We start from the raw sequence: 25,445 nt of genomic DNA on the forward strand, positions 1-25,445 counted from the left end.
AGTAGCTTACAGTGAGCTTCAAAGCTTCTAACAGCTCAACTCAACCTGTGAATGTACTTTTTTATTTGGGAAATGCCCCCCAACAAACAAGCTTATAAATCTCTCATTTTTGAAATAGTAAACTTAGGTACAATGATGACTTATGAATGGTAAGCAGTACGTCCTGGAACATTATGTTTTCTTCTTTATTAGATGCAGGTAAGACACGGCTTATGATATGCAAGAGCATGATTTTAGAAAAATTTCCCCTAGAGAACTGAAAACAAAATAAAACCAAAACTCAATAAGGGGAAAGATTACAAAGATGAACATATTCTAGCTTACCAAGTTGGTATGTGAGAAGATAGGCTGTTTTAAGTAGATTTCAATACATGATTTGTTTCTTTTTTCATTTTGAATTTGAGGTTTTATAGGTAAATGAAGTATAGAATATTTTTATCTAAATAACAAGATATCTTTAAACAGGCATTCCTTAAAGGATCAAGTCTGGGTGCATTGCATCAGTGCTATGCTCTAAGAGACCCAGCTGCACATTTACCAGTTTAAGATCCTTGGATTGTTTCCTTACTGTTTTAGAATTATCTGGCATATTCTTGTCCAAAGGCCTATGTACCATTTTAATATTAACTAATTAATTGATAAGTTCAATAATCAGTCTATATTAATATATCAAGCTACATGCAAATATATCTTAACCTAATTAAATCTACATTGTTAAAACATTAATGAGTGTTTCTCTTCCTTCATTTTGTATATATTATAGCCTTACTTCTTATGTTATAGAGAATATAAGTAATAAGTATGCTATAATCCAGTATACTGTGATCACAAAGTAAAAGCAAATGAAAGCACCAAATACAGCTCCAAGAGTCCTAGGATCTATGAAAGAAAACAACCGAAGACTTGAAGCTAGAATCTTGATTAAGAAAATTATAGTACTGAATAATCAAGTTGGAGTATTAGGAGAACGTCTTGATGTTCCTATGGGCACAAATCCTGGTAAAGGTGCACTTGATTCTAGATGGAAAGTATTCTTCAATAACTGAGGGCCAGCAAATATAACTTAGCCAACTTGGAACTGGGTCAGCATAGGCCAAAGAGAAACCAGACATATATGTTATGAAGCACGTCAACAGAAGACAGTTACTGAACAACGATGTGCCTGTGCTATTTCAGCAGATGTGGTTTGAACCACCTTCACCCCTGGTTCCTCACGCATCAATTGTGAGCAAACTACCTCTCCAATCCCATATGTTACTCAATTCCCAGAAACCCTCCGCTCCTCAGGAGAGTTATTTAACTTTCTCAGAATGTAATATACACTTCAAGTTTCTATTCTTTCATTTTACTATTTTTAATTCATTTTATCTCCATTGCACCTTCCAACCATTTCAAATACTACCTGTCTTTGTGAAGCCTTTCTCATTGCTGTCCCCTTCCTGCCAAGCGGAGCTTATCACCCCCTCTTTGAGCTCCCAGGAAGCTTTGCTTAGTGTTTTCTCACAGCCTTCCCCTGATTCCTGCATCCATGCATGACTGTTTTTCCATCACACATATTTGAGATTTTTAACCACTTCGTATGCAATAGAGAAACCAATCCAACTTGGTCCCTACTACTAATGCACTTAAAATGTAGGAGGAGCTAGAAAGAAATAACAACAGTAAAAACAAAAGGGCATAATATTGGGTACTAAGGTGGAAAAAATATAAAGTGCTCTAGAAGAATATCAGAAAGAATCTTAGGCAATCACACCGTGTTTAATCACATAATCTATCTTATTCCCTTTCTAGCCTTGCCTGAAAGTGGAACTTAGTCAACAATTATTGTACGAATCAAGAAATTAATGATGATAGAAATTAAACTGCACTCGTAAGTATAATCTAGAACAGGAACAATACAAAGGAAAATGGGCCAAAGCTGGTGTCTGGAGGTCACTCTTGTAGAATTTACATATCTGTCAAGTCATGTAAGGAGGTGAGGATACTTACCTCACCATGATGGGTAATGAATATAAGAAATCTACAGTATCAAAATAACCTTCATATTTTAATCGTACTTCAAATGACTCAGATTAGTTCCCATTAATTCAGTTAAATGGAATTGTTGTTCCTTAAAAATTAATCAAATACATTATTGTATCAGTTGAACTGATGGTTGGTCCTCTGGAATGAAATCTTTCATCAGGCATCTTAGGGTTATTTTAGACCCTAAGCATAAGTAGTATAAGACACTTCATAATGTTATCATGCTTTATTCAGTTCAATCTGCCTTTACCTATTCAGGCCACCTAAACACTGAGGTTCACATTTCCTAGTTTTTCTATTAAAAGCCCAATAGAAAATTTGCATTTATATTAGGCATTTTGACTCCTTTGACATTGAAATCTAAGCAAACTCTGATGATAAAGGAAAAATGAATATAAAAACATTCACAATACAAAGTACCCAAAAGGCTTTTTGTGCACAAATTCCAATTTGTTTCCATAATCAGCAAAGTCTAATTTTAGCTGAAATTGTTTTTTTGAAAACAATTTGAAAGCTGATTTTATTGTTGGGCTGCCAAACAGTCGTTTATTAAGAAACAAAACAATTATTTAGAAGACAGTCATCCTTTCCAAAGCACTATGGCACTTTTGTAATTGGCATACTTTATACACACATCTTGATGCTTTGATGCAGGAAACTAAGTCTTATAGAATATGTTAGAATATATTATTCAAATGAATTCTAGCCCTTGCCTTAACCTTTACATTACAGTTCCTCAAGTGTATCTATAGGGCATTCAGTGAAATCAATATGGCCCTAAAGATCTTTTTCTTTTTAGATGGGCACAATTCATATGCAATTTTCCCCCTTGATTATAGTGAAGCTCTGTGGGGTGGGCTAGGTAAATTTTTTCAGCTCACTTGATGCATCTTATTGTACACACTGGGATTATCATTTGTTCAATATTGCTGATATGTCATTTCAATAACTGGAGATTTCCAGGAAATATGCAAAGCAGTTTTTGTGTATGTGTGCATGCATGTGTTATTTGTTAAACAAATGTAAGTTATTAAGATTCTCAATGTCATTTTCAAAACTTAAAACTGCAAAAGCTTACTGTGGAAACTGATGCACATTTAAAAAAATTGGTGCTTGGTTTAGCATGGTGGGGGAAGGATATTATCAGCTTTACTTTAACAAAAGAACCATTTACCTTCATGGGACCATGGTTTTTTTGTTCTTAGATCATTCTGAATCACCGCATTACATATGATTTTATTTCTAATAGACTGTATACATGTGTTTCCAGAACTATGTGTAATATAGCAATTTCTCTCCAGCACACAGAGGACATGTGAGATCAATTTTTTTTTCCTCCATACATTTCCTATTTTAACACACAGTAACTAATTTTACTTGCCAGGTTTTATGGCCTTTTATTGGTTATGCAGTTTTATTTATATTCTTGCTTGCTACTAATTATCACATTCTGCATAATTTATAATGTACTCTACTGATGGTGAAGTCTGAATAATGAAATCCATCTATAGAAGAAATCGACTGCCTCCCAACGAAAATGCCAAGGAGAGTATGAACAGAAATTGTAAAAGACTTGGGAATTCATACTCAAAGTGAACTCACTTCCTTTGTTCCACAAAAGAAAAAGAAAAACATTGGTAGAATGGAGCTCAGTTCAATTTTATCCAACACAATTTTACCTACTTTCTGTAAACAATGCAAGTTCTGTATTGATAGTACTGGGGTCTTTAATTCTTATACACAGCTACCTAGAAAAAAGATTTTTAAATAAAAAACAAAAACCAGGTATTAACATTTTATCAGTTGAGTAGACTAGGTGCACATTCATATGGCCATTATTTACATTACTGAAACACAAGCTCATTTCAAAAAGGAAGAAATAGACTATTACTGCATTTCTTTCCTTTTCTTTTTTGTTTTTGTTTTTTGAGAGAGAGAGAGTGTGGGTGTGCGCAGGGGTGGTGGGGAGGGGCAGAGGGAGAGGGAGAGAATCTCAATCAGACTTCACACTAAGCCTGGAGCCTGCTACAGAGCTCCATCTCACCACCCTGAGATCATCACCTGAGCTGAAAAATCAAGAGTCGGAATTGGGGAGGGTATGTGCTACGGTGAGCGCTGTGAATTGTGCAAGGCTGCTGAATCACAGATCTGTACTTCTGAAACAAATAACGCAACATATTTTAAGAAAAAAGAAAAAGAAGAAGATAGCAGGAGAGGAAGAATGAAGGGGAGTAAGTCAGAGGGGGAGACGAACCAGGAGAGATGATGGACTCTGAAAAACAAACTGAGGGTTCTAGAGGGGAGGAGGGTAGGGGGATGGGTTAGCCTGGTGATGGGTATTGAGGAGGGCACATTCTGCATGGAGCACTGGGTGTTATGAACAAACAATGAATCATGGAACACTACACCAAAACAAATGATGTAATATATGGTGATTAACATAACAATAAAAATTTAAAAAAAAATCAAGAGTCCGAGTCTTAACTGACTGAGCCACCCAGGCACCTCTCCTTTTCTTTCTTTTTTTTCTTTTTAAAGATTTTATTTTATTTATTTGAGAGAGAAAGAAAGCAAGCATGAGCAGGGGATGGGTAGAGGGAGAGGGACAAGCAGGCTCCCTGCTCAGTGGGGAGCCCAAGGGGGGTGCGACAGTAATGGGGGGCAACTGATGGGGGGAAACTTGATCCCAGGACCCTGAGATCATGGCCTGAGCCGAAGCCAGAGGCTTAACCACCTGAGCCATCCAGGAATCGCCCTCCTTTCCTTTTCTATCAACTAGTTCAAGCCACTAACATAGGAATCTTTATTACAAATGTTTGCCAAATCTTTTTTTAATTATGTTCAGTTAGCCAACATATAGTGCATCATTAGTTTTCAATGTAGTGTTCAACGATTCATTAGTTGCGTATAACACCTAGTGCTCATCACACCACGTGCCCTCCTTAATACCAAATCTAATGGTCAAGTCTTTCTTGAATTGACCACTCTGTGTTACTGAAAAGTACATACGTTTTTAGTTCCTACTTTGATTTTTATTGATCTCTGACATTTCATCCCTTGGTCATTCCTCGTTACAGCCTTATCACTTCTCCACTTTGGCTTGCTTTCAATTTTTGCCATTGTTGGACATAGTTCAGAACTAATTTTGATTTTTTTGTATCAAACATAAAACAAAGAAATGATATAATGCCTTTTCTTTTTTTAATCTCATGGAAATCCAGACCTGTTCTTTTACTTATACTAAATGGTAAGGACTATGTATGCCCTCAGATTTACAGGAATAGAAAATAAATTGAGAAATGTGGTTTTTCCTGTGAATTTTACAAAGAAAGCACACATTCTATATTCTTCCTACTATTACCTAAAAAAATCAGATTTTTTTATACTCTAGGTTCATTTAAATCTTGACTTATGGATATTTGGGAAAGAAGTTGGACCAAGTTCATATTCATCTAATCATTCACATATTTATTCATCCAAATACATATTTTATTAACTTCTTGTGTACATTATAAGAAAACTGCTAGAAAATATTGATTCTGTCAGTATTTTTTGTGCATAATTTTATTGCTTATTTTGGATAATAGACCAGTAGACTCTGCCTATGCAAAGAAGTATAAAATGCACTCCCTGTTTCCGGAAATTTAAAATTTGTTTGAGAATGCAAGTAAATAATAAGGATGATTTATAAAGAGCTTTACAGAGGCTTACAGGACATTATAAAGTAGATGCAAAATGAATGGGAAAGCCAATATTAAAAAAAACAGAGCTGCCAAGGATTATAATACCCAGAAAAGGAAGTGGAATTGGGTTTGATCTTGAAACCTCATAATAAATGAGGAAAACGTTGTTCATGGTATATTGGGCAACAGTGTTTGACTAGTAGGACAAATGGTTGCAAATCCATCTTCCCCTTCTTCCACAGTAATTATTTTCACTGTGTCACTCAGCTTCTCAGCTGATTCCCCAGCTTCTCTTGCAGCTGGGAAGGCCAAGTGACTGCTTTGCCAAAGAAATGTGGTCTGAAGTTATGTATGCAACTTCAGTATTTCTTGCTTCAATCTTCACATCTCTTTTGCCTGTTTCCCATAAGCTGGGATGAAACATGACTAAGCCAGCTCCCATCAGTATCCTTCAGTCAATAACAACATTCCAGGGGATGATGGAGCAGTGGAAGCAAATCACATGGTTGCTAGAGAGTTCTTATAGAACGAAGCAACCTTCCCACACTGCTCTGCACATGGAACAGGGCTGCTTCACGTGGAATACATGGGCTTTTCTCTTGTTGCAACCAATGTATTTGTTTTGTTTTGTTTTGTTTTGTTTTTGCCACAGTGTAGTTTTTGTCCTATTTAATATAACTACTGGTGTGAATGATACAGACTCCATCCAGAGGTGTGGCAACAAAGGGCAGATGGCTGGGATGAAATGAAAAAAGGAAGATGGATAGTTCTCTCATGATAAAGAGCAAGGAAAAAGGAGGAGAGAAAAACAAGTGTTAGAGATTAATAATCCCAGTTCCACTGAGCTGGTAAGAGACAGGAGATTCAGAGAGGCTTGCTTTGGAAAAACAAAAGCTAAAGAGTTCAGTTTTTGATATGGTACCTCTGAAGCAATGACTCTACATTCAGATGAAAATACAAAGTAGGCAATTATGGATCAGGGTTGGATGTCAAAGGGCAAAGCAGGTTCAGAATTCCAGATGTGGGATCCGTTTAGGTAGAAGCAGTCATGGTAACCAGAAGGACTGCTTTCCCAGCTAGATACACAGCTATCAGGTACCTCAGGAGAAGCGTGGTTCTGGCTAGAGATCAAGCTTCGAGGGACAAGGTGTCTGGTGTCAGGAGACCAATCTACTGCTTTCAAAGACATAAACGATAATAAATAACAACCCATTTGTTACAGGAGGTCCCTGCATGAAAGGATGGAGCTTTCTGATGGTAAAACATTACTGATTTTGATCAGCTGACCAGGGATGAATGTTTACTTTGCCTCAGAGAAGCATGGTGACTAAGTCACAAGTTTTTTTATACTCAAAGTCCTTATTTGTGCAGTGGGGTGATATACATTAAAGTGGTGATGAAATGCTGGGCTATTCATTTCTGTCTTCTCTGACTGATAAAATTCTACTCATGGTTCAAGAAAACTTTCAGGTATCAGGGCCTCTGTGAAGCCTGAACCCTGAAGAAAAATTCACAGCTTTGATTCTGCTGTATTTACAACTTAGTGTTTTTGGAGAGAAGATTTCATTTATTCTTGTGGATTTTAAGTTGCTCTGCTGGTTATGTGTTCACTATAATAAAGTTTAATTTTTCAGTAGATGGCACATACAAAAATTTCAGACTTATACATGATAATATAATAAAATTGTAATAAGCTGGGATTTAGCAAGAATGTTTTATAATTTAGAGGCAATAATTTGGTGCTGTCTAATGAGAATTCAAAAAGTCTTAAAACGCATGTAATATTTTACTTACGTGCTCTACTATATTTGAAGATCATTGATGGGTTGGTCTTCGTATAGACTGTGACAAATCAGAATATCTGGATGCTGCTGTCCCTGCACTGACCATCCTTGCTCTTATACTAGATTCTGAACTCTTGGTAAGGAGACATTGTCTTATCAGCACTATACACAGTGTTGAGCTGGGTGACTGCTAGTCAGTAGACACCAAATCAGTGTTTGTTGAAAAAGGAGGCTGTTTGAGTGAGTATTTTGGATAAAATCAGATAATATAGTAATCCCTTTGTCAGTAAAGTTGGTATTAAAAGTATACTTTAATTCAAAAGCATTAATTAATTAATTTAATGCATTAATTAATACATTAAAAATGTATATAATTTGATCCAGTTTTCCTCTGATCTAAGTTAGTGATATTTATTGTAATTTTAAATTAATAAACATGATCACATCTATTGAAAATATTAGAATAATTAATAGCACCATTACAGAAGATTAAACATGAAAACCACAACTACTTCCTATATTAATAAAGGTTAAAATATTTTCAATTCAAGTTAGAAAGTGGACTTAACTGAATACACAACTTAGTATTTACTTCTGGTCTATTCCAACGCAGTTTAAGGTTTATATATGCAATTTATTTGTTTAATCAGAACAGATAATAGATACTATGAATCAGATGCTATTTTTAGCACAGATTACTAATACATTTAGCCCTCATAACAACCTCATCCCCATTTTACAGATGCAGAAAATGTGGCACAGAGAGGTCTCATATTTTATCCAGTGTCAAACTGCTAAAAAATGTAAACTGCAGACACACGTTGGCAATTAACATGCTCCAAATGTAGTGCATTTCCTTTTCTTTAATGCTTAGCCCCACTACTCTTTATGCTATATCTAGTAAGGTGCCACCTGAAACTCAGCCTTTGAAGACAGGAACTTGGAAGTCAACCTTAAAACCTTTTTCTCATATACCACACCCACATTGTCACAGTGGTTTCCTATTACCTACAGAATAGAAGGAAAACTTCTTAGCAAAGTTCTTTCCCAATTTGATTTCCCCACCTCGACAATGTCATGTAGAGGATAGATTCTGGAACCACACAGCCTGGGCTTGAATTCCAGTGCTGATGCTCGATAGCTGTGTTCTTAAAAAAATTATTACTCCCAGGGGTCCCTGGGTGGCTCAGGTGATTAAATGTCTGACTCTTGGTTTCAGCTCAGGTCATGGTCTCAGGGTCCTGGGATCAGATCGACCCCGGTGCTGGACTCTGCACTTGGCAGGGAGTCTACTCAAGGATTCTCTCCCCCACCCCAACTCTCTTTTTTTGCTCTTTCTCTCAAATAAATAAATAAATAAATAAATAAATAAATAAATCTTTAAAAACAATATTATTCCCACAATGTCTCAGTTTCCTCATTTATAAAACAGTGCCAACATAGAAGGGATGCAGCGAGGATTTAAAGGTCTCAGAAGAGTAACTAGCATTTAGTGAAGAGCTCACAAAACATTAGATATTCTTGGAGGAAGGAAGATGGCAGAAGAGTAGGGGACCCTCATTTCATCTGGTCCCTTGAATTCAGCTAGATAGCTATCTAATCATTCTGAACACCTGTGAATTCAACCTGAGATCTAAGAGAAGAATTACTGCAATTCCACAAATAGAAAATCGACCACTTTTTGCAAGGTAGGAGGTGCAGAGAAGTGAATCTGAGGGGATATATTAGAAGATAAACTGAGATGGGGAGGAAGCCTCTGGAAGCTGGCTGCTGGAAAGTGATATAGCAGCGAGGTACAAAATTGGAACTATTAGAAGTCTGCTCCATGATGGACGTCCCTGCCTGAAAGGCGCTCAGGTGGTGAAGTAAGGCAGAATACTAGGTGGGACAGTGTGGTCTCAGGATCCCTGGGGTCACAGAAAGAACGGGGGTGCCTGAGCCACCAGAGTTCCCAAGCACTGGAGCGGGGAAGCTGGTTGCAATCGGCAAGGCGTGGAGTGGTCTCTCAGCATGGTGTTGCCATAAGCCACGAACCACACAGCACAACTGGGGGATCACTCTCCAAGCAAGGGCCCAGGAAGCAGCAAAACCACTGTGAGACCCTGCTCCTTCCCCTGGGAGGAGTGGTGCAGACGTGCGCATGTTTGGTCAACTAATCCTGGAGCAGGGGCCCAGAAAACAGCAGGGCCGTGGTGAGACCCCCCTCCCTCCCCTGGGAGGATCAGTGAAGATGTGCACTGCAGGGTCCTCCGAGTTTGGCGCACACAAAAGTGACTGACTGCTTTCCCATGAAGGTGCACTGAACAGTGGGGGCCCTATCATTCAGCGATAGGGCTGGAGATCAGGGCACCACCATTTTTTTTTTTTTTTCCCATTCTCTAAAACAGAGAGAAAAGCCTTCAGGGAACAAAAGCCTAATAGAGCCAATCTGGAGCCACCCACATTGAGCAAGGTCCCCTGCTGGGTGGTGCAACTCCACCCAGGCAAAGACACCTGAGAATCAGTGCAACAGGCCCCTCCCCCAGAAGACCATTTGGAACATCAGGCTAATACCAAGTTTATGGGTCATACAGAACTGAAAAATGCCTGCACTAGGGGAAAACAGTATATAGAATTTGAGGTTTTTTCTCATGATTCTTTAGTCTGTCAATTTAAAATTTTCTTTTTCTTTTATCCCTTTCCAACTAGCTTCTTATTTTATCAACTCTTTCTTTTTAGGTCTTATATTATATAACCCCTTATATTATATAACCCCTTATATTATAGGGGTTCCAGAGGGAGAGGAAAAGGGGGGGGAGAAGGTATTTTTGAGCAAATTATAACTGAGAACTTCCCTAATCTGGGGAGGGAAACAGGCATTCAAGTCCAGGAGGCACAGGGAACACCCCTCAAGTGAAAAAAAATAGATCAACACCCCTATATATAATAGTGAAGCTTGCAAATCTCAGAGATAAAGAGAAGATCCTGAAAGCAGCTTGAGACAAAAGTTCCTTCACCTACAAGGGTAGGAACATTAGACTCGCAGCAGGCCTATCCACAGAGACTTGGCAGGCTAGAAAGGACTGGCATGATATATTCAGGGTGCTAAATGAGAAAAACATGCAGCCAAGAATACTTTATTTAGCAAGGCTGTCATTAAGAATGTAAGGAGAGATAACAGGGCTTCCAGAACAAACAGAAACTAAAAGAATTTTTGATCACTAAACCAGCCCTATAAGAAATATTAAAGGGGATCCTGTGAGCAAAGACAGAGCTCAAAGGTAACAGACCAGAAAGAAACAGAGACATTACACAGAAACAGTAATTTTACAGGTAATACAATGGCACTAAATTTATCTTTCAATACTTAATAAATGCTTCAATCAAAAGGCACAGGGTATCAGATTGGATAAGCAAGAGCCACTGATACACTGTCTACAAGAGACTAATTTTAAACCCAAAGACACCTCCAGACTGAAAGTGAGGGAGTGGAGAACATTTATAATGCTAATGGACATCGAAAGAAAGCTGGGATAGCAATCCTTGTATTAGACAAATTAGATTTTAAACCAAGGACTGTAATAAGGGATGAAGGGGGACACTATATAATACTTAAAATCCAACAAGAATATCTAACAATTATAAATATTTATGCTCCCAACTTGGGAGTAGCCAATTATATAAACTAATTAATAACAAAATTAAAGAAACACATTGACAATAATACAATAATAGTAGGGGACTTTAACACCCCACTCACTTCAAGGGACAGATCATTTAAGAAGAATATCAACAAGGAAACAAAGGCTTTGAATGACACACTGGACCAGATGGACTTCACAGATATATACAAAGCATTTCATCCTAAAGCAACAAAATACACTTTCTTCTGGAGTGCACATGGAACATTCTTCAGAATAGATCACATATTGGGTCACAAATCAGGTCTCAACTGGCACCAAAAGGAAATTTGGAAGGAACTCAAATATGTGGAGGTTAAAGAGCATCCTACTAAAGAATGAATGGGCCAACCAGGAAATTAAAGAGAAATTAAAAATTTCATGGAAACAAATGAAAATGAAAACACAATTGTTCAAAACCTTTGAGATGAAGCAAAGGCGGTCCTAAGAGGGAAGTACATAGCAATACAAGCCTTTCTCAAGAAACTAGAAAAGTCTCAAAGACACAAGTTAACCTTACACCTAAAGGAGCTGGAGAAAGAACAGCAAATAAAGCTTAAACCCAGCAGGAGAAGAGAATTAATAAAGATTAGAGCAGAAATCAATGAAATAGAAACCAAAATAACAGTAGAGCAGATCAACAAAACCAGAAGCTGGTTCTTTGAAAGAATTAAAAAGATTGAGAGTGAAGGCTAAAGGCTGCTTGTGGGCATGGAAGGGGCATTGGGCCTCTTGGTGCCATCGTGTCCTAAATGAGCCCATGGTGTGTGGGGTGGGAGACAACCCAGGGTCCTGACCCTGTCCCACCACTGCTGTGTGGCCTGTTTCCTGGCACGGTTTCATCCTGATCCGGGAGCCTTCTAACACTGCCCACCTTTCCTCCCCATGCAGCCCCCCGACCATGCCCACTGGCGTGTCCTGGGCCACCTACATGAAAATGCTCACTGCCAGCCTCCTGACCACATGCACTGGGGTGAAGTGGTGCACAGGAACTACCGGCCGGACCTGACAATACTTGAAATTCCACCAAAGCCTGGAGAACTCAAAACGGAGCTTTTGGGACTGAAAAAGAGACAACATGAACCTCAAATTTCTCAACAATAGAAACCTCAAAATACTTAAAACTGCCAAGAATTCTGTGAATAATATTATAAGTATTAAATATATATTTTTAAGTTAAAAAACAAAGATTGATAATCCCCTAGCCAGATGTATCAAAAAGAAAAAAGAAAGGACCCAAATTAATAAAATCATGAATGAAAAAGAAGAGATCACCACCAACACCAAGGAAATACAGACAATTTTTAGAGAGGGGTGCCTGGGTGGCTCAGTTGGTTAAGCATCTGACTTCAGCTCAGGTCATGATCCCGGGGTCCTGGGATGGAGCCCCGCATTGGGCTCCCTGCTTTGTGGGGAGTCTGTTTCTCCCTCTCCTGATACTTTCTCTCTCCCTCTCTCAAATAAATAAACACAATCTTTAAAAAAAAGGAACATATTATTAGCAACTATATGCCAACAAATTAGGCAATCTGGAAGAAATAGATGCATTCCTAGAGATGTATAAACTACCAAAACTGAAATAGGAAGCAATAGAAAACCTGAACAGACCCATAACCAGCAAGGAAATTAAAGCAGTAATCAAAAATCTCCCAACAAACAAGAGGCCAGGGCCTGTTAGCTTCCCAGGGGAATTCCACCAAACATTTAAAGGAGAACTAATACCTATTCTTCTGAAACCGTTTCAAAAAATAGAAAATGGAAGGAAAACTTCCAAACTCTTTCTATGAGACCAGCATTACCTTGATTCCAAAACAAAGACCCCACCACAAAGAAGAATTACAGACCAATATCCCTGATGAACATGGATGCCAAAATTCTCACCAAGATACTAGCCAATAGGACCTAACAGTACATTAAAAGGATTATTCACCATGACCAAGTGGGATTTATTCCTGAGCTCCAAGGGTGGTTCAATATCCACAAATCAATCAGTGTGATACACTATATTAATAAAAGAAAGGACAAGAAGCATATGATCCTTTCAATAGATGCAGAAAAAGCATTTCACAAAGTACAGCATTTTTCTCAATTAAAACTCTTCACAGTGTAAGGATAGAGGGAACAAAACTTAATATCATAAAAGCCATATACAAAAAGCCCACAGCGAATATCATTCTCAATGGGGAACACTGAGAACATTTCCCCTAAGGTCAGGAACATGACAGGGATGTCCACTCTTATCACTGTTGTTCAACAGAGTACTAGAAGTCCTAGCCTCAACAACCAGGCAACAAAAAGGAATAAAACACGTTTAAATTGGAAAAGAAAAAGTTAAACTCCCACTCTTCACAGATGACATGATACTTTATGTGGAAAGCCCAAAAAACTCCACCCCAAAATTTCTAGAACTCATACAGGAATTCAGCAACATGGCAGGATATAAAATCAATGCACAGAAACCAGTTGCATTCCTACACACTAATAATGAGACAGAAGAAAGAGAAATTAAGAAATTGATTCCATTTACAATTGCACTAAAAACCGTTAGATGCCTAGGAAGAAACCTAAACCAAAGAGGTAAAGGATCTGTAATCTAAAAAATACAGAACACCTATCAAAGAAATTAAGGAAGACACAAAGAAGTGGAAAAACATTCCATGCTCATGGATTGGAAGAATAAATATTGTTAAAATGTACACTACCCAGAACAGTCTACACATTCAATGCAATCCCTATCAAAATATCATTGACATTTTTCACAGAGCTGGAACAAAGAATCCTAAGATTTGTATGGAACCAGAAAAGACCCCGAATAAACAGAGAAATGTTGAAAAAGTACACCAAAGTTGGTGGCATCACAATTCTGGATTTCAAGCTACATTACAAAGCTGTAATCATCAAGACAGTATGGTACTGGCACAAAAATAGACACATAGATCAACTGAACAGAATAGAGAATCCAGAATCTTTGAGAAAGCAGGAAAGAATATCCAATGGAAAAAAGACAGTCTCTTCAACAAATGGTGTTCAGAAAATTGGACAGCCACATGCAGAAGAATGAAACTGGACCATTTTCTTACACTATACACAAAGATAAACTGTATGAAAGACCTCTTTGACCTCGGCCGCAGCAACTTCTTGCTAGACACGTCTCCAAGGGCAAGGGAAACAAAGTAAAAAATGAACTATTGGGACTTCATAAAGATAACAAGCTTCTGCACAGCAAAGGAAACAGTCAACAAAACTAAAAGGCAACCTACAGAATGGGAGAAAATATTCACAAATGACATATCAGATAAAGGGCTAGTATCCAAGATCTACAAAGAACTTATCAAACTCAATACCCAAAAAACAAATAATCCAGTCAAGAAATGGGCAGAAGACATGAACAGACATTTCGCCAAAGAAGACATACAAATGGCCAACAGGACATGAAATAATGCTCCACATCACTTGGCATCAGGGAAATACAAATGAAAACCACAATGAGATGCTACCTCACACCAATCAGAATGGCTAAAATTAATAAGAAAGGAAACAACAAATGTTGGAGAAGATGAGGAGAAAGGGGAACCCTCCTACACTGTTGGTGGGAATGAGAGCTGGTATAGTCACTCTGGAAAACAGTATGGAGGTTCCTCAAGAAGTTGAAAATAGAGCTACTCTATGACCCAGCAATTGCACTACTGGGTATTTACCCCAAATATACAAATGTAGTGCTCTAAAGGGGCATCTGCACCCCAATGTTTATAGCAGCAATGTTCACAATAGCCAAAGTATGGAAGAACCCAGATGTTCATCAACAGATGAATGGATAAAGAAGATGTGGCATATATATACAATGGAATATTACTCAGCCATCAGAAAGGATGAATGCTTACCATTTACACTGACATGGATGGAACTGGAGGGTATTATGCTGAGCAAAATAAGTCAATCAGAGAAAGACAATTATATGGTTTCACTCATATGTGGAATATAAGAAACAGTGGAGAGGATCATAGGGAAAGGGAGGGAAAACTGAATGGGAAATCATCAGAGACGCAGACAAACCATAGGAGACTCTTAACTACAGGAAACAAACTGAGGGTTGCTGGAGGGGAGGTTGATGGGGAGATGGGACAATTGGGTGATGGGCATTAAGGAGGGTACATGATGTGATGAACACCGGGTGTTATACGCACCTGATGAATTACTGAATTCTACATCTGAAACCAATGATGTACTACACGTTGGCTAATTGAATTTAAATAAAAAGACATTAGATATTCTTGTAATTTTATTGTTACATTATTACAGTTCTTTGTGCATCAGGCTCTCATATGCAAACAGTTCTGAACTCCCTGTGGTTCATTAAGTGTATATCTTCTTTAATGTACAAAAGCAAATCTTCTAACAATTCATTTTTGATCTTTGAAATGCCTTCATATGCAGTGTTTTCTTTGCCTGGTAAACTCCTACTCTTCCTGCAGTACCTTTCCTGGCCACCCCAGAGAGTGTTAGGCACGTGTCTTCTGCTTTCCCAGACCAAGTGCTTTTATTATAATATCTATCATAATGTATTGCAATTACTTGATTTTTACTGTCTGACTGTCTCTCCAGGAAAATACCAAATTTTCCAATACTGCTCGATGGGACAAAAGGTTAAACGAGCAAATGGACAGTGGAATACCTCTTTATTTTTCATAAAGCAATTTCACACGTAAGTACTAACTACTTTTGGGTTGCACAGCAAACATTTTAGATAGGGCGTCAGGGGCACACCTATATTGATGACAGCTCCCAAATATGTTTATACCGGTATGTACCAAACTTGGCATTGGGTGGATGCCAACTACAGTCTGACTTTCTGTTCCCTGGAGACGCTTTGTCCTATTCCCCCCACCAGTGAAGGGTATAGACCGAGACTATAGCTGAGGTTTGAGTTGACACCTTAATCTTCTGCATTTCCCTAATACCAGGTTTCAAAGTTTATGTTATTAAGAGAGCTTTAAAGCTCAGCCTTCACCTCAGCCTTCTGGTGTCACCTGGCCTAAGGGCTTAATAGCTTTCCTAAGCCCTTAAGTAAATAATTTAAGGAATTTACCATTACTCTATTGAACTTTGGAGGCCCACATATAGGGCATCTCATTTTAACATACATGATTCATTTCTCAAGATTTAGTAATTGACAAATTTATTGAGGTGAAATGAGCATTATATGTATTTTCCTTAGGGTAAAAAAAGGAAAAGCAGAACAATAATTCCCCAGTTGTTTTAAGGATAGTACTATTTAAAATTGCAGAAAAATTATGAAGATATTCAAAAGTTAGCCAATAAAAACACAAGGCAATTAAGGGGTTAAAATGAGTCATGTAATAGGCATTATTACCTTCTATGGGACAGAAAGATTTATATTTAGAATATCTTAGCCCTTACTGACTATAAAATAATCGATCCTCTGTTTTTTAACTAAAGAAAAATATAAATAACAACATATTAAAATAAATCTAAAGAAAATAAAAAACCCTGAGAATTATCTAAATCTGAATAATAAGACCAAAATGAATCTTTTGAGTGGCAAAATTCAAATAATTTCAATTCTGCAATAATCTTAATACAATTAGCATGGAAGAAAAAATTAATGTCCAATGTTCTTTGTTTCCCATGGCCTCAAAAATAGAGAGGGATTTTGTTTTCCCTTAAAATATCATCATATTGCTAGAATATTTGTAGAGCACTTTAACAGGTCATAAAAAATTGGACTGGCATGTTGCTCATGCTACATTTGACCCATCCTGCATAAGAGAAAATGTACATGGGAAGACAGAGACTTTAAATGACATTGAGAACAAATGTCTTAATGTTTCCATTGTTTCATAAAACAACCATATTCTCCAAAATAAAAACAAAAGAAATCATAACAACCAAACAAAAATAACAATTTCCATGGAATTATTTTTTTTTAAATATGCATTGCTCTTTCAAAATTATACAATACAATATTTTGAATTTATTATTGGGAAAATAAAAATCCTTTTGGTTTGGAAACGCTGTGCTGCATTAATATTGTTTGATTGTTTTACAGATGTCTAATTAACTGCCAAAGGCAAAAAATACTATTCCATAAATCTAATGGACATACACTGCAAATTAAGAAAAAAACAAACACTAAACCTTAGAGTCAGGCACTTCAGACAAAATATATTTCTTAGTTTAGACCAAGATCTATATACACATGTAAAGTGACACGGAAATCAGACTTAATTTGCTATGGGCCAACTTCTACTTTTGGATGCTTTATGCATAACTTCTGTTGAAGTCACTAAGAATTACCCTTGATCCCCAAGATCCTAACTGGATCTCCCTCTCCCCCTTTCCACAATAAACAATAGTGAAGAACAAATGGCTCTAGCCCTAAACATTTAGGCTTAATATTCAATAGAGATAGGTAATTTTAAATGATTAGTAAATAAAAATTAAATCTGAAAATATACACACACAAGCAAGTACTAACATATATCACTATGGGTGAAACTATAGTCAAAAAATTTTTGTAAAAGGACTTCAGACTTAAGAATGAAGTGGAGTAAGTCGGAGGGGGAGACGAACTATGAGAGACGGACTCTGAAAAACAGACTGAGGGTTCTACAGGGGAGGCGGGTGGGGGGGATGGGTTAGTCTGGTAATGGGTATTAAAGAGGGCACGTTCTGCGTGGAGCACTGGGTGTTATGCACAAACAATGAATCATGGAACACTACATCAAGAACTAATGATGTAATGTATGGTGATTAACATAACAATAAAAAAATTTTTAAAAAAGGACTTCAGACTTATGCTTCAAGAGAAATAACTGGTAATTCCAAATGTGAAGTTCAAAAAAGATGGATTTAGCTCTCCCTTAACATGAGTTTGCATATATAGTATAAACATTTAAAAAAACAGAATGACATTAAGGACAGGTTGAGAATATAAAAAATTATAATTATCAGAAATAGAGTAGTCTAATGTCAAGAAAATAGATAATACTTCTCTGTTGTTGTTTTGTTTTAAAGATAAAGTTCTACTTTACAAACAGCTTATCAAGATATTGATACCAAATGGACTTTGTGTCATCATAGGTTTCTTCTTCTGGTCACATGGAGGTTGTCTTCCCCCTCACCCTTCCCCCACCCCATGTGAACAGCACGTTTTCCTTACCCACCGCTTTCCCAAAGTTAGCATTCCTAGTGCGTGGCTTTGCAATATAGTACTCATAAGTATGTTTCTATAGATGGAGATTTTACACAGTGTGTATTTCAAAGGAAGCATTCACATGCTAAGGAAGAATGTGGCAAGTCTTCTAACAACTCATTTTTGATCTCTGAAATGGTCTTCCTTAGGGATGGACCCAAATAATCAATTTTGCCTTGGTGCAAAGAAACTTTGAACCCTACTTAAAAACTGAGATGCCTCATTATTTGTTTTCATATTAATTACTACTTTATGCACTAGCCTGGACTTGGACATTTTCTTAAAATGTAAGTGTGATTATATTATTCACTATTAAAAGTTTTCAACGTGGCGCCTCGGTGGCTCAGTTGGTTAAGCGACTGCCTTCGGCTCAGGTCATGATCCTGGAGTCCCGGGATCGAGTCCCACATTGGGCTCCCTGCTCAGCAGGGAGTCTGCTTCTCCCTCTGACCCTCTTCCCTCTCATGCTCTCATCTCTCATTCTCTCTCTCTCAAATAAATAAATAAAATCTTAAAAAAAAAAGTTTTCAATACTTTTCTATCTTTACTAGGGAAAAAATTGAAATTTTGGTATGGAATATGTGCTCTTTCATATTTTGGCTTCCTAAATTCATCTCTTATAGTCCCCCCACTGGATCAGTGCTTTTGTACATGCTATTCCTGGAATGCACTCCTTTCCCCCACCTTCCCTGCGGGGGGGCTCCCCCTCATCTAATAAATTCACTTCACCTTTCGACCCTAAATCTTCTCTAAACTATTTCAGTTGTTTTGACCACTCTCCTTTGGTACATAAATGTTTAAAAAAAGGAAGAACCAGGGGTGCCTGGCTCGCTTAGTCAGAGGAGCCTGCGACTCATCATCTGGGGAATGTGGGTTCGAGCCCCACGTTGGGTGTAGAGATTACTTAAAAAAACAAAACAAAACAAAACAAAACCTAAAAAAGGAAAAGAAAAAAGAAAAAAAGAAGAAGAACCAAAAACAGGTACCTGAGAAGTGAAAAGTAATAGAGGGGGAAGAGCTAGAGTAATGGAGGGAGTGAGGAGTCCTGTTACTGGCAGAAAAACCTATCTAGAATTATTCAGGCCTGACCTGAATACAGTTACCAAGGCAATTACAAGAAGTCTTTACCTGGCAGCCTGCAAAGGGGAAGCTGCCTTCCTTACACCAGACTTAGTACACAGCTGATGCAAGGCACTGCTTATGGTCAAGGGCTCAGGCCTTCTGGTTGGCCCTGTGCTCCTGCATATTTGCATTCCTAGTCCAGGCTCCTTCACTCAGAGACCTCTTTATGTGGGGTCTTCAGCTGAGGCCTTCTTCAGTGCCTCTCCTGCAGCCTCCTTACTGGGGAGCCTGGGGTCTGGAGACAAGAGGGGGAATTCTTGAAGATACTTCCCCCACTCTTACTACTCAGTAATTTTTCATTCCCTATCACTCTCTACCCACTCCTTCCCCCTCTTTCTGGGCCCCAGGATATAGAACTACCTGAGCCTTTTGTTCAGGGCTCCCTTAATGGTAAGATGACCCCCAAGTCTATGCTGATCCATGCCATTCAATGGGGGAAAAGGAATGGGGAGGGAGGGAGAGGCACTTTCTCTGGTTTCAGCCTCTTGCTTATACTACCTCAGTAAGTGATCAAAGACTTGACTGTGAACTTTCACTTTTGGCTTGTTGCTTAAATTCACTACTCCAATACTGAGCAGTTCTGCTCCCTCCAGCTCAGCTGAGCTCCTGACATTAGGAGGGCAAGACAGTAATGGATTCCAGGGAGATTCTGTACAACTTGAAGAGGATAATAAATGGGAGAGCAGAAGTAGAACTATCTATGAAATTTTACCCTGGCTCTCAATGTCATGGTCACTGTTGCTAATAACTGATTTGTTAAATTCATGACATTCTAGAGTCTTTAGCACTTACATAAAAACTGAAGAGCAAATTTGAGGAATAACAAAAAAATTGATGGAAATTTTTCATTCTTTTATTTTCCCCAGTAAGAGAGGTACCCTACATTTACTTTGGCCATCTTTAGAGGAGTGAAGCAGTTCAGAGTTCTGATGGTATCGTTCTTCTACAGGGGAAGTGAGGGTGGGATGGGGAAAAATACAATGGCAAAATTTTCTTGGAAAATGATTGAATCTTATAGATTTTATATTTTATACCAATATTTTATATTTTATATCTGTACTTTATATTTTGAAAGCCTAAAAAGAGAAGTAACCAGATTCTTGGGCAAAATAAGGAAGGAGGTATAGTGATCCAAGCCCTGAATGGACAGTTAATCCTGCACTGGCCCAGTGCTTCAATGATGGTTTGTACCTTGAAAATGGCTGTTCATTTGAACAGGGGACTGGGTGCTTGCTATAAGACATCTGCCAATACCTACAGCAGTAGTCAGGATAGAGACCATTAAATTCTAGCCTAAATATTCTACACCAGCTGTTATTTTTCATTTGTCACTCATATTTAAGGCTTCTTCAAGATACAGGGTATACCAGATATCCTACATTTCAAAGAGACTATAGCTTGGAGACCCCTGAAGTTGAACTGGGATATGTTTTGCACCACAAAAGAGGCAGTAGGGTGCAATCTACAGTTACATATTTAAACTTCTGTAAACCATTTATGAGTTATTTTTTCCATAAAGTTGGCAAAGATATTTATCTTAGCATTGCATGAATTAGCATGAGACCCACACCTGAGAAGCTCTTTCATTCCACCTGGAATTAAAGTATACATTTGTGAAAGTGATACAATATAATGGTTCCAAAATAACATCTTAATGAAAAGTCACATGACTAAATCCTCAAGACTATTATTATTATTAAAATTCCTGTTACAGGTCCTTGACAGTCATTTCAAATCAGAAATTCAGTGGTCAAGCCAATATTAATTTGACTAACTGGATACAATCTAATTTCAGATTTTAAAGTATAAAAGGAAGCCAATGCACTAATAATTAATAAGCAAATGCAAAAATGTTTGAAGACAACAGGTGCCAGGCATTATTTAAATCAGAGCTTTAGTAAACAGATCCAGAACTGAATGACTATGATGGAAGAGAATTATTAAAGGGAGGAAGAAAATGTAGCATATTATGACAACAATTCAAAAGCACAGGCTTCTTGACTTTAAGAACCATTCACACTTCTTCTTTTATTGCTTAGATTTCAAAACTACATCTCCTACAAAAACATGAAACATTATTTTGGATTTAGAATTTTATAAGTCCAAACAGAAAAACAGTACTTATGGTTATACTGTATAATTTGCAATATGTATTGAATCTCTACACTGAACATATTTAAAACAAATATTGATAGATATTAATAAACTAAAATTTAAGAAATTGCTATGCTAGGACCTGATGATATCTGTATCTATAGACATAGACATAGATATATATAAAATGTAAATTTCTGAAAGGATCAAATTAACTGGTACTTTCTGGTTAATCGGTGTTTTTTTTTTAATTAAGAAAATCTGAAAATTTGTTGAAAAAAGTTTTTTCCCCTCAGTTTAAAGGAGGATTCAAAATCAAAACAATTATGAATTTCATAGCAAAGATTAGTTTGAAGATCATGGCAGAAATTATGAAATTCTTAGTCATGTGTACATGAGGCTTTTTGGGTTCATTACTCTAAAATTCACGCAAGATCTACACTTTGAATTTTTTTTAAGATAAGGTATGCCTGTATCATTGAAAAATATAACCACAATATTAACACCACCTCCCTAAAAAGTTTGACAGTGATTTTTAAATACTATCCATATCCAGATAGCATTCACATTTCCACTTTGATTTTAAACACCCATGAGAGATAGTGTCTGAATACTATGAAACATAAACTTTGGACTGCGCCAGAAAATCCTTCCCAAGCTTTTTTCCTACTGTTCCTCACACTTTTTTTTTCAACAAACAGACACATTCAAAGGTGAGTTTGAAATATAAAGAAGTCAGCATGAGACTTACATAAAGACCTCGAGAAACAATAATAATAAAAGAGTGAAAAAAAGAAAAAGCCCCATGAAGACTGTAAATCACCTAAAAAATCACTAAAATCAGTCCTTTAGAGAAATAATTCTCTTCAGCTTCAATAAAGTATTACAAATAAAGAAAAGAAAAAGGGCCTTTAAGAAAAGATATATTTAAAAAGAAAGAAAGATGGAAGGAAGGACAAATTTCAAGACTAAAGGATGAGAAGTGAGCTGACACAGTTAAAAGAAAAAATAGCTATATTCGAAGGGAAGGAGGAGTAACAGAGAAAGCAGGAGAAGATATACAACTTAACCCAGTCAGCATCCTCAGGTGTGAGGAAGTCACACAAAGCAAAATGAAAAAGAGCAAAAGTCTACAGTTATGCAGGACATAATAGAAGAGAAAGACAACACACTTTCAACATTAACATGATTGGTTTTCATAAAGAATTGTACAAAAATAGAAAAGAATAGAAAAGAATTTAAAAATATTACAGGCAAGATATAAACTTTCATTAAATGAGTACTTGAATCTACAAATCAAAAGGAAACAGTTATTCCAGGAAAATTTACATGAAATGACCACTCTGTGGGTCTTTGACCTGGAACCCCAGATACCCTCATGGCTAATTCATTCACACGGCCCCAGTAAGGCTTCCCTAATGACCCTGCATCAAATAGCATCACCACTTACAACTGATCCATGATTCCAGTACCTTTTTACATTTTTTTCCCCAAAGTACTGATCACTATCTGACATTAGATAGATGGGTAGACAGACAAATAAGCAGATAAATAGATATTTGCTTATCATCTTTCTCCTCAATTAAAAAGCATGCTCTAAGAAGCTAGCCTTTCTTTCCCCTTACACTATTGTATCACCAAAACTATGCTTCTACATCAAAGGTACTTATTAAGTATTTTTGAACAAATAAATTAAATTTAATATTTTTAGTAAATAAAGAATCATATAGTAATCTGGGCAGAAACAGGCAGATCACATTTGAGAGGAAAATATGTATTGATCTGAATCGTCCAAAGTAACATTTGATTAAAGACAGAGAAGCAAGGAAATACTTATTCAAAGTGCATCCTGAAATTGGCTTCAAAGTACAAAGACAATAGACAGGAATTTACAAGAATGCTTGGGGAATGCATGAAGAAATTAAACATTTCAAAAATGAAATCCTGGCAAAAAATTGGGGTAATCCATTTAAATACAAATCTAAGGCTAAACAACAGTACAAATTATGGTTACAGAATAAAATGGGAATGTTATAAAACTTGACACTATGAACATATTAATATAATTAATGGTAATTAAGATATAGAGGAAGAAAGTTATATGCAAAGGTCCTGATTTCTGTCATCCATTGCTGGGAACTGATACTATCTAAATTTGAAATATGAGGTGAAAATGATTGATTTTTTTGATGGGCACTAAGGAGGGCACTTGATGTAATGAGCATGTGTTGTATGCAACTGATAAATCAGTAACTCTACCTTTGAAACTAATAATATACTATATGTTAATTAATTGATTTGAAATAAAAAATACTGAATTTTTAAAAAGTTTTTCATAATCTTTTTTTCTTAATTTTAGAGGTATCACTGGGAACTAATATTCCATTTATTTATTTCTCTCCGTTTATGTATCTCAGTATATACATCTCTCTCTTCTTTCAATTATCTACACTGTTAACATAATGCCTCAGTTTTCTCAGCTATGAAATGGTGATAACAATATGCTTAATAATAAAAACATAATTATTATAACACTATAATTACTAATATAATAATAGCACTTATAGCATAGGGGAGTAGGAAGATTAACGAATTGATACATGTAAAGACTTAAAACTTGGTCCAGCTATCATCTCTTTGTATAATATGCATGTTAAAGATGATAGTTTATTCAGGGGATGATTTAATACTAGTGAAAATAAATCTCTGTTGCTTAATTTTTTATGTAATAAGGGCCTATTGTTTTTGTGAATATGAAAATAGTCTGTAAAAGATGTTATTAACTAAGCAATAAGAAAAATTTCACTGTTTTACTGCAATAGGTGATAATCCTATCTATTCCTGTATAATATCTGTCATAGAGAAAGTACACTACCGTGTGTGTATTTTTTTTATTTGTTTCTTTCTAAATGTAATTCTATTAAAACCCATATAATGATTTCCACAGCTGGTCGTGTACCCCCCTCCTCTCCCACTTTACATTTTTCTTGGCTCTTACAGAAAATTTATTTGGAAACAAAAGCATTATGCTCTCTATAACGTCAGTGTCTTGAGGACAACCTTCTATATTTAAAATATTTTTCTCTGGTCAATATTAAGGGGTAAGGGGAGAAGTAGAAGATTGAAGAGGACAAGCTGTAAACAAAGCAGTGTTTCTTCTAAAACATGGTGACGCTGCCACCTTTAAGCAGACCCCCTTCTCAGGAAGGATAAAGCAACACTAAGCTGACACACACCATTCAACCAGTCTTCCTACTCATGATTAAAATAATCCCTGAGGATGTATAATGAGCAAATTCTTTTATTTCTTTAAAATTGAATTTCAAATTCACTACTGAAATCTCCTATGGTTTTTATTTTATTTTTCTTTAACCTAGAACTGCTTATATATATTTACAATTTAAAACATACATGACATTAAATACCTCACCTCATGAACTTATCACTTATAAAAGAGTGCTTTTTTTTCACTTGGTGTTTATTCTGTAATTATGGTAACTGAAGAGTGTTGATTGTAACTAATTAAAATCAGGAGTAACACCCATACTACCATCTTTTATAAATGAGATAGTATTCACTCAGACCACATGTGCATCATAAAGATAACAATTAATACTGAATGATGCTAAATATTAAATCAATGACATTTATTCATGCTAGAGAATAAAATTTGCTATTTTCCCCCTGAAACTGCAAATGAACAAAAATCTTGGTATATGTTGCCCTCTAGTGGAATTTTTTCAAACAGACAGTTGAATTATATTTTGGTGCCCTTTCCAAAACCTGCAATACAGAGTTAACCTAATACAAATGTTTTAAAAGCAAATTAACTTCCTTCTTTTAAAGTAATAAAGACTATAAAATA

The 25,445-nt window shown here is 36.6% G+C and overlaps 1 protein-coding gene and 1 pseudogene across 5 annotated transcripts in view; one reads left to right on the forward strand and one right to left on the reverse strand.

Moving 5' to 3' along the window:
• ROBO1 (roundabout guidance receptor 1) overlaps window positions 1-25,445 on the reverse strand; it is a 1,122,251-nt gene that overhangs the window by 845,941 nt on the left and 250,865 nt on the right. The window lies entirely within an intron of this gene.
• Window positions 12,053-12,255, forward strand: LOC112821042 (ubiquinol-cytochrome c reductase complex assembly factor 6 pseudogene; annotated as a pseudogene).

Source organism: Callorhinus ursinus, unplaced genomic scaffold (assembly GCF_003265705.2).
Source record: "Callorhinus ursinus isolate GAN/ISIS: 27379988/994484 unplaced genomic scaffold, GSC_fseal_2.0 scaffold1, whole genome shotgun sequence".
NCBI classification, from domain to species: Eukaryota; Metazoa; Chordata; class Mammalia; order Carnivora; family Otariidae; genus Callorhinus; species Callorhinus ursinus.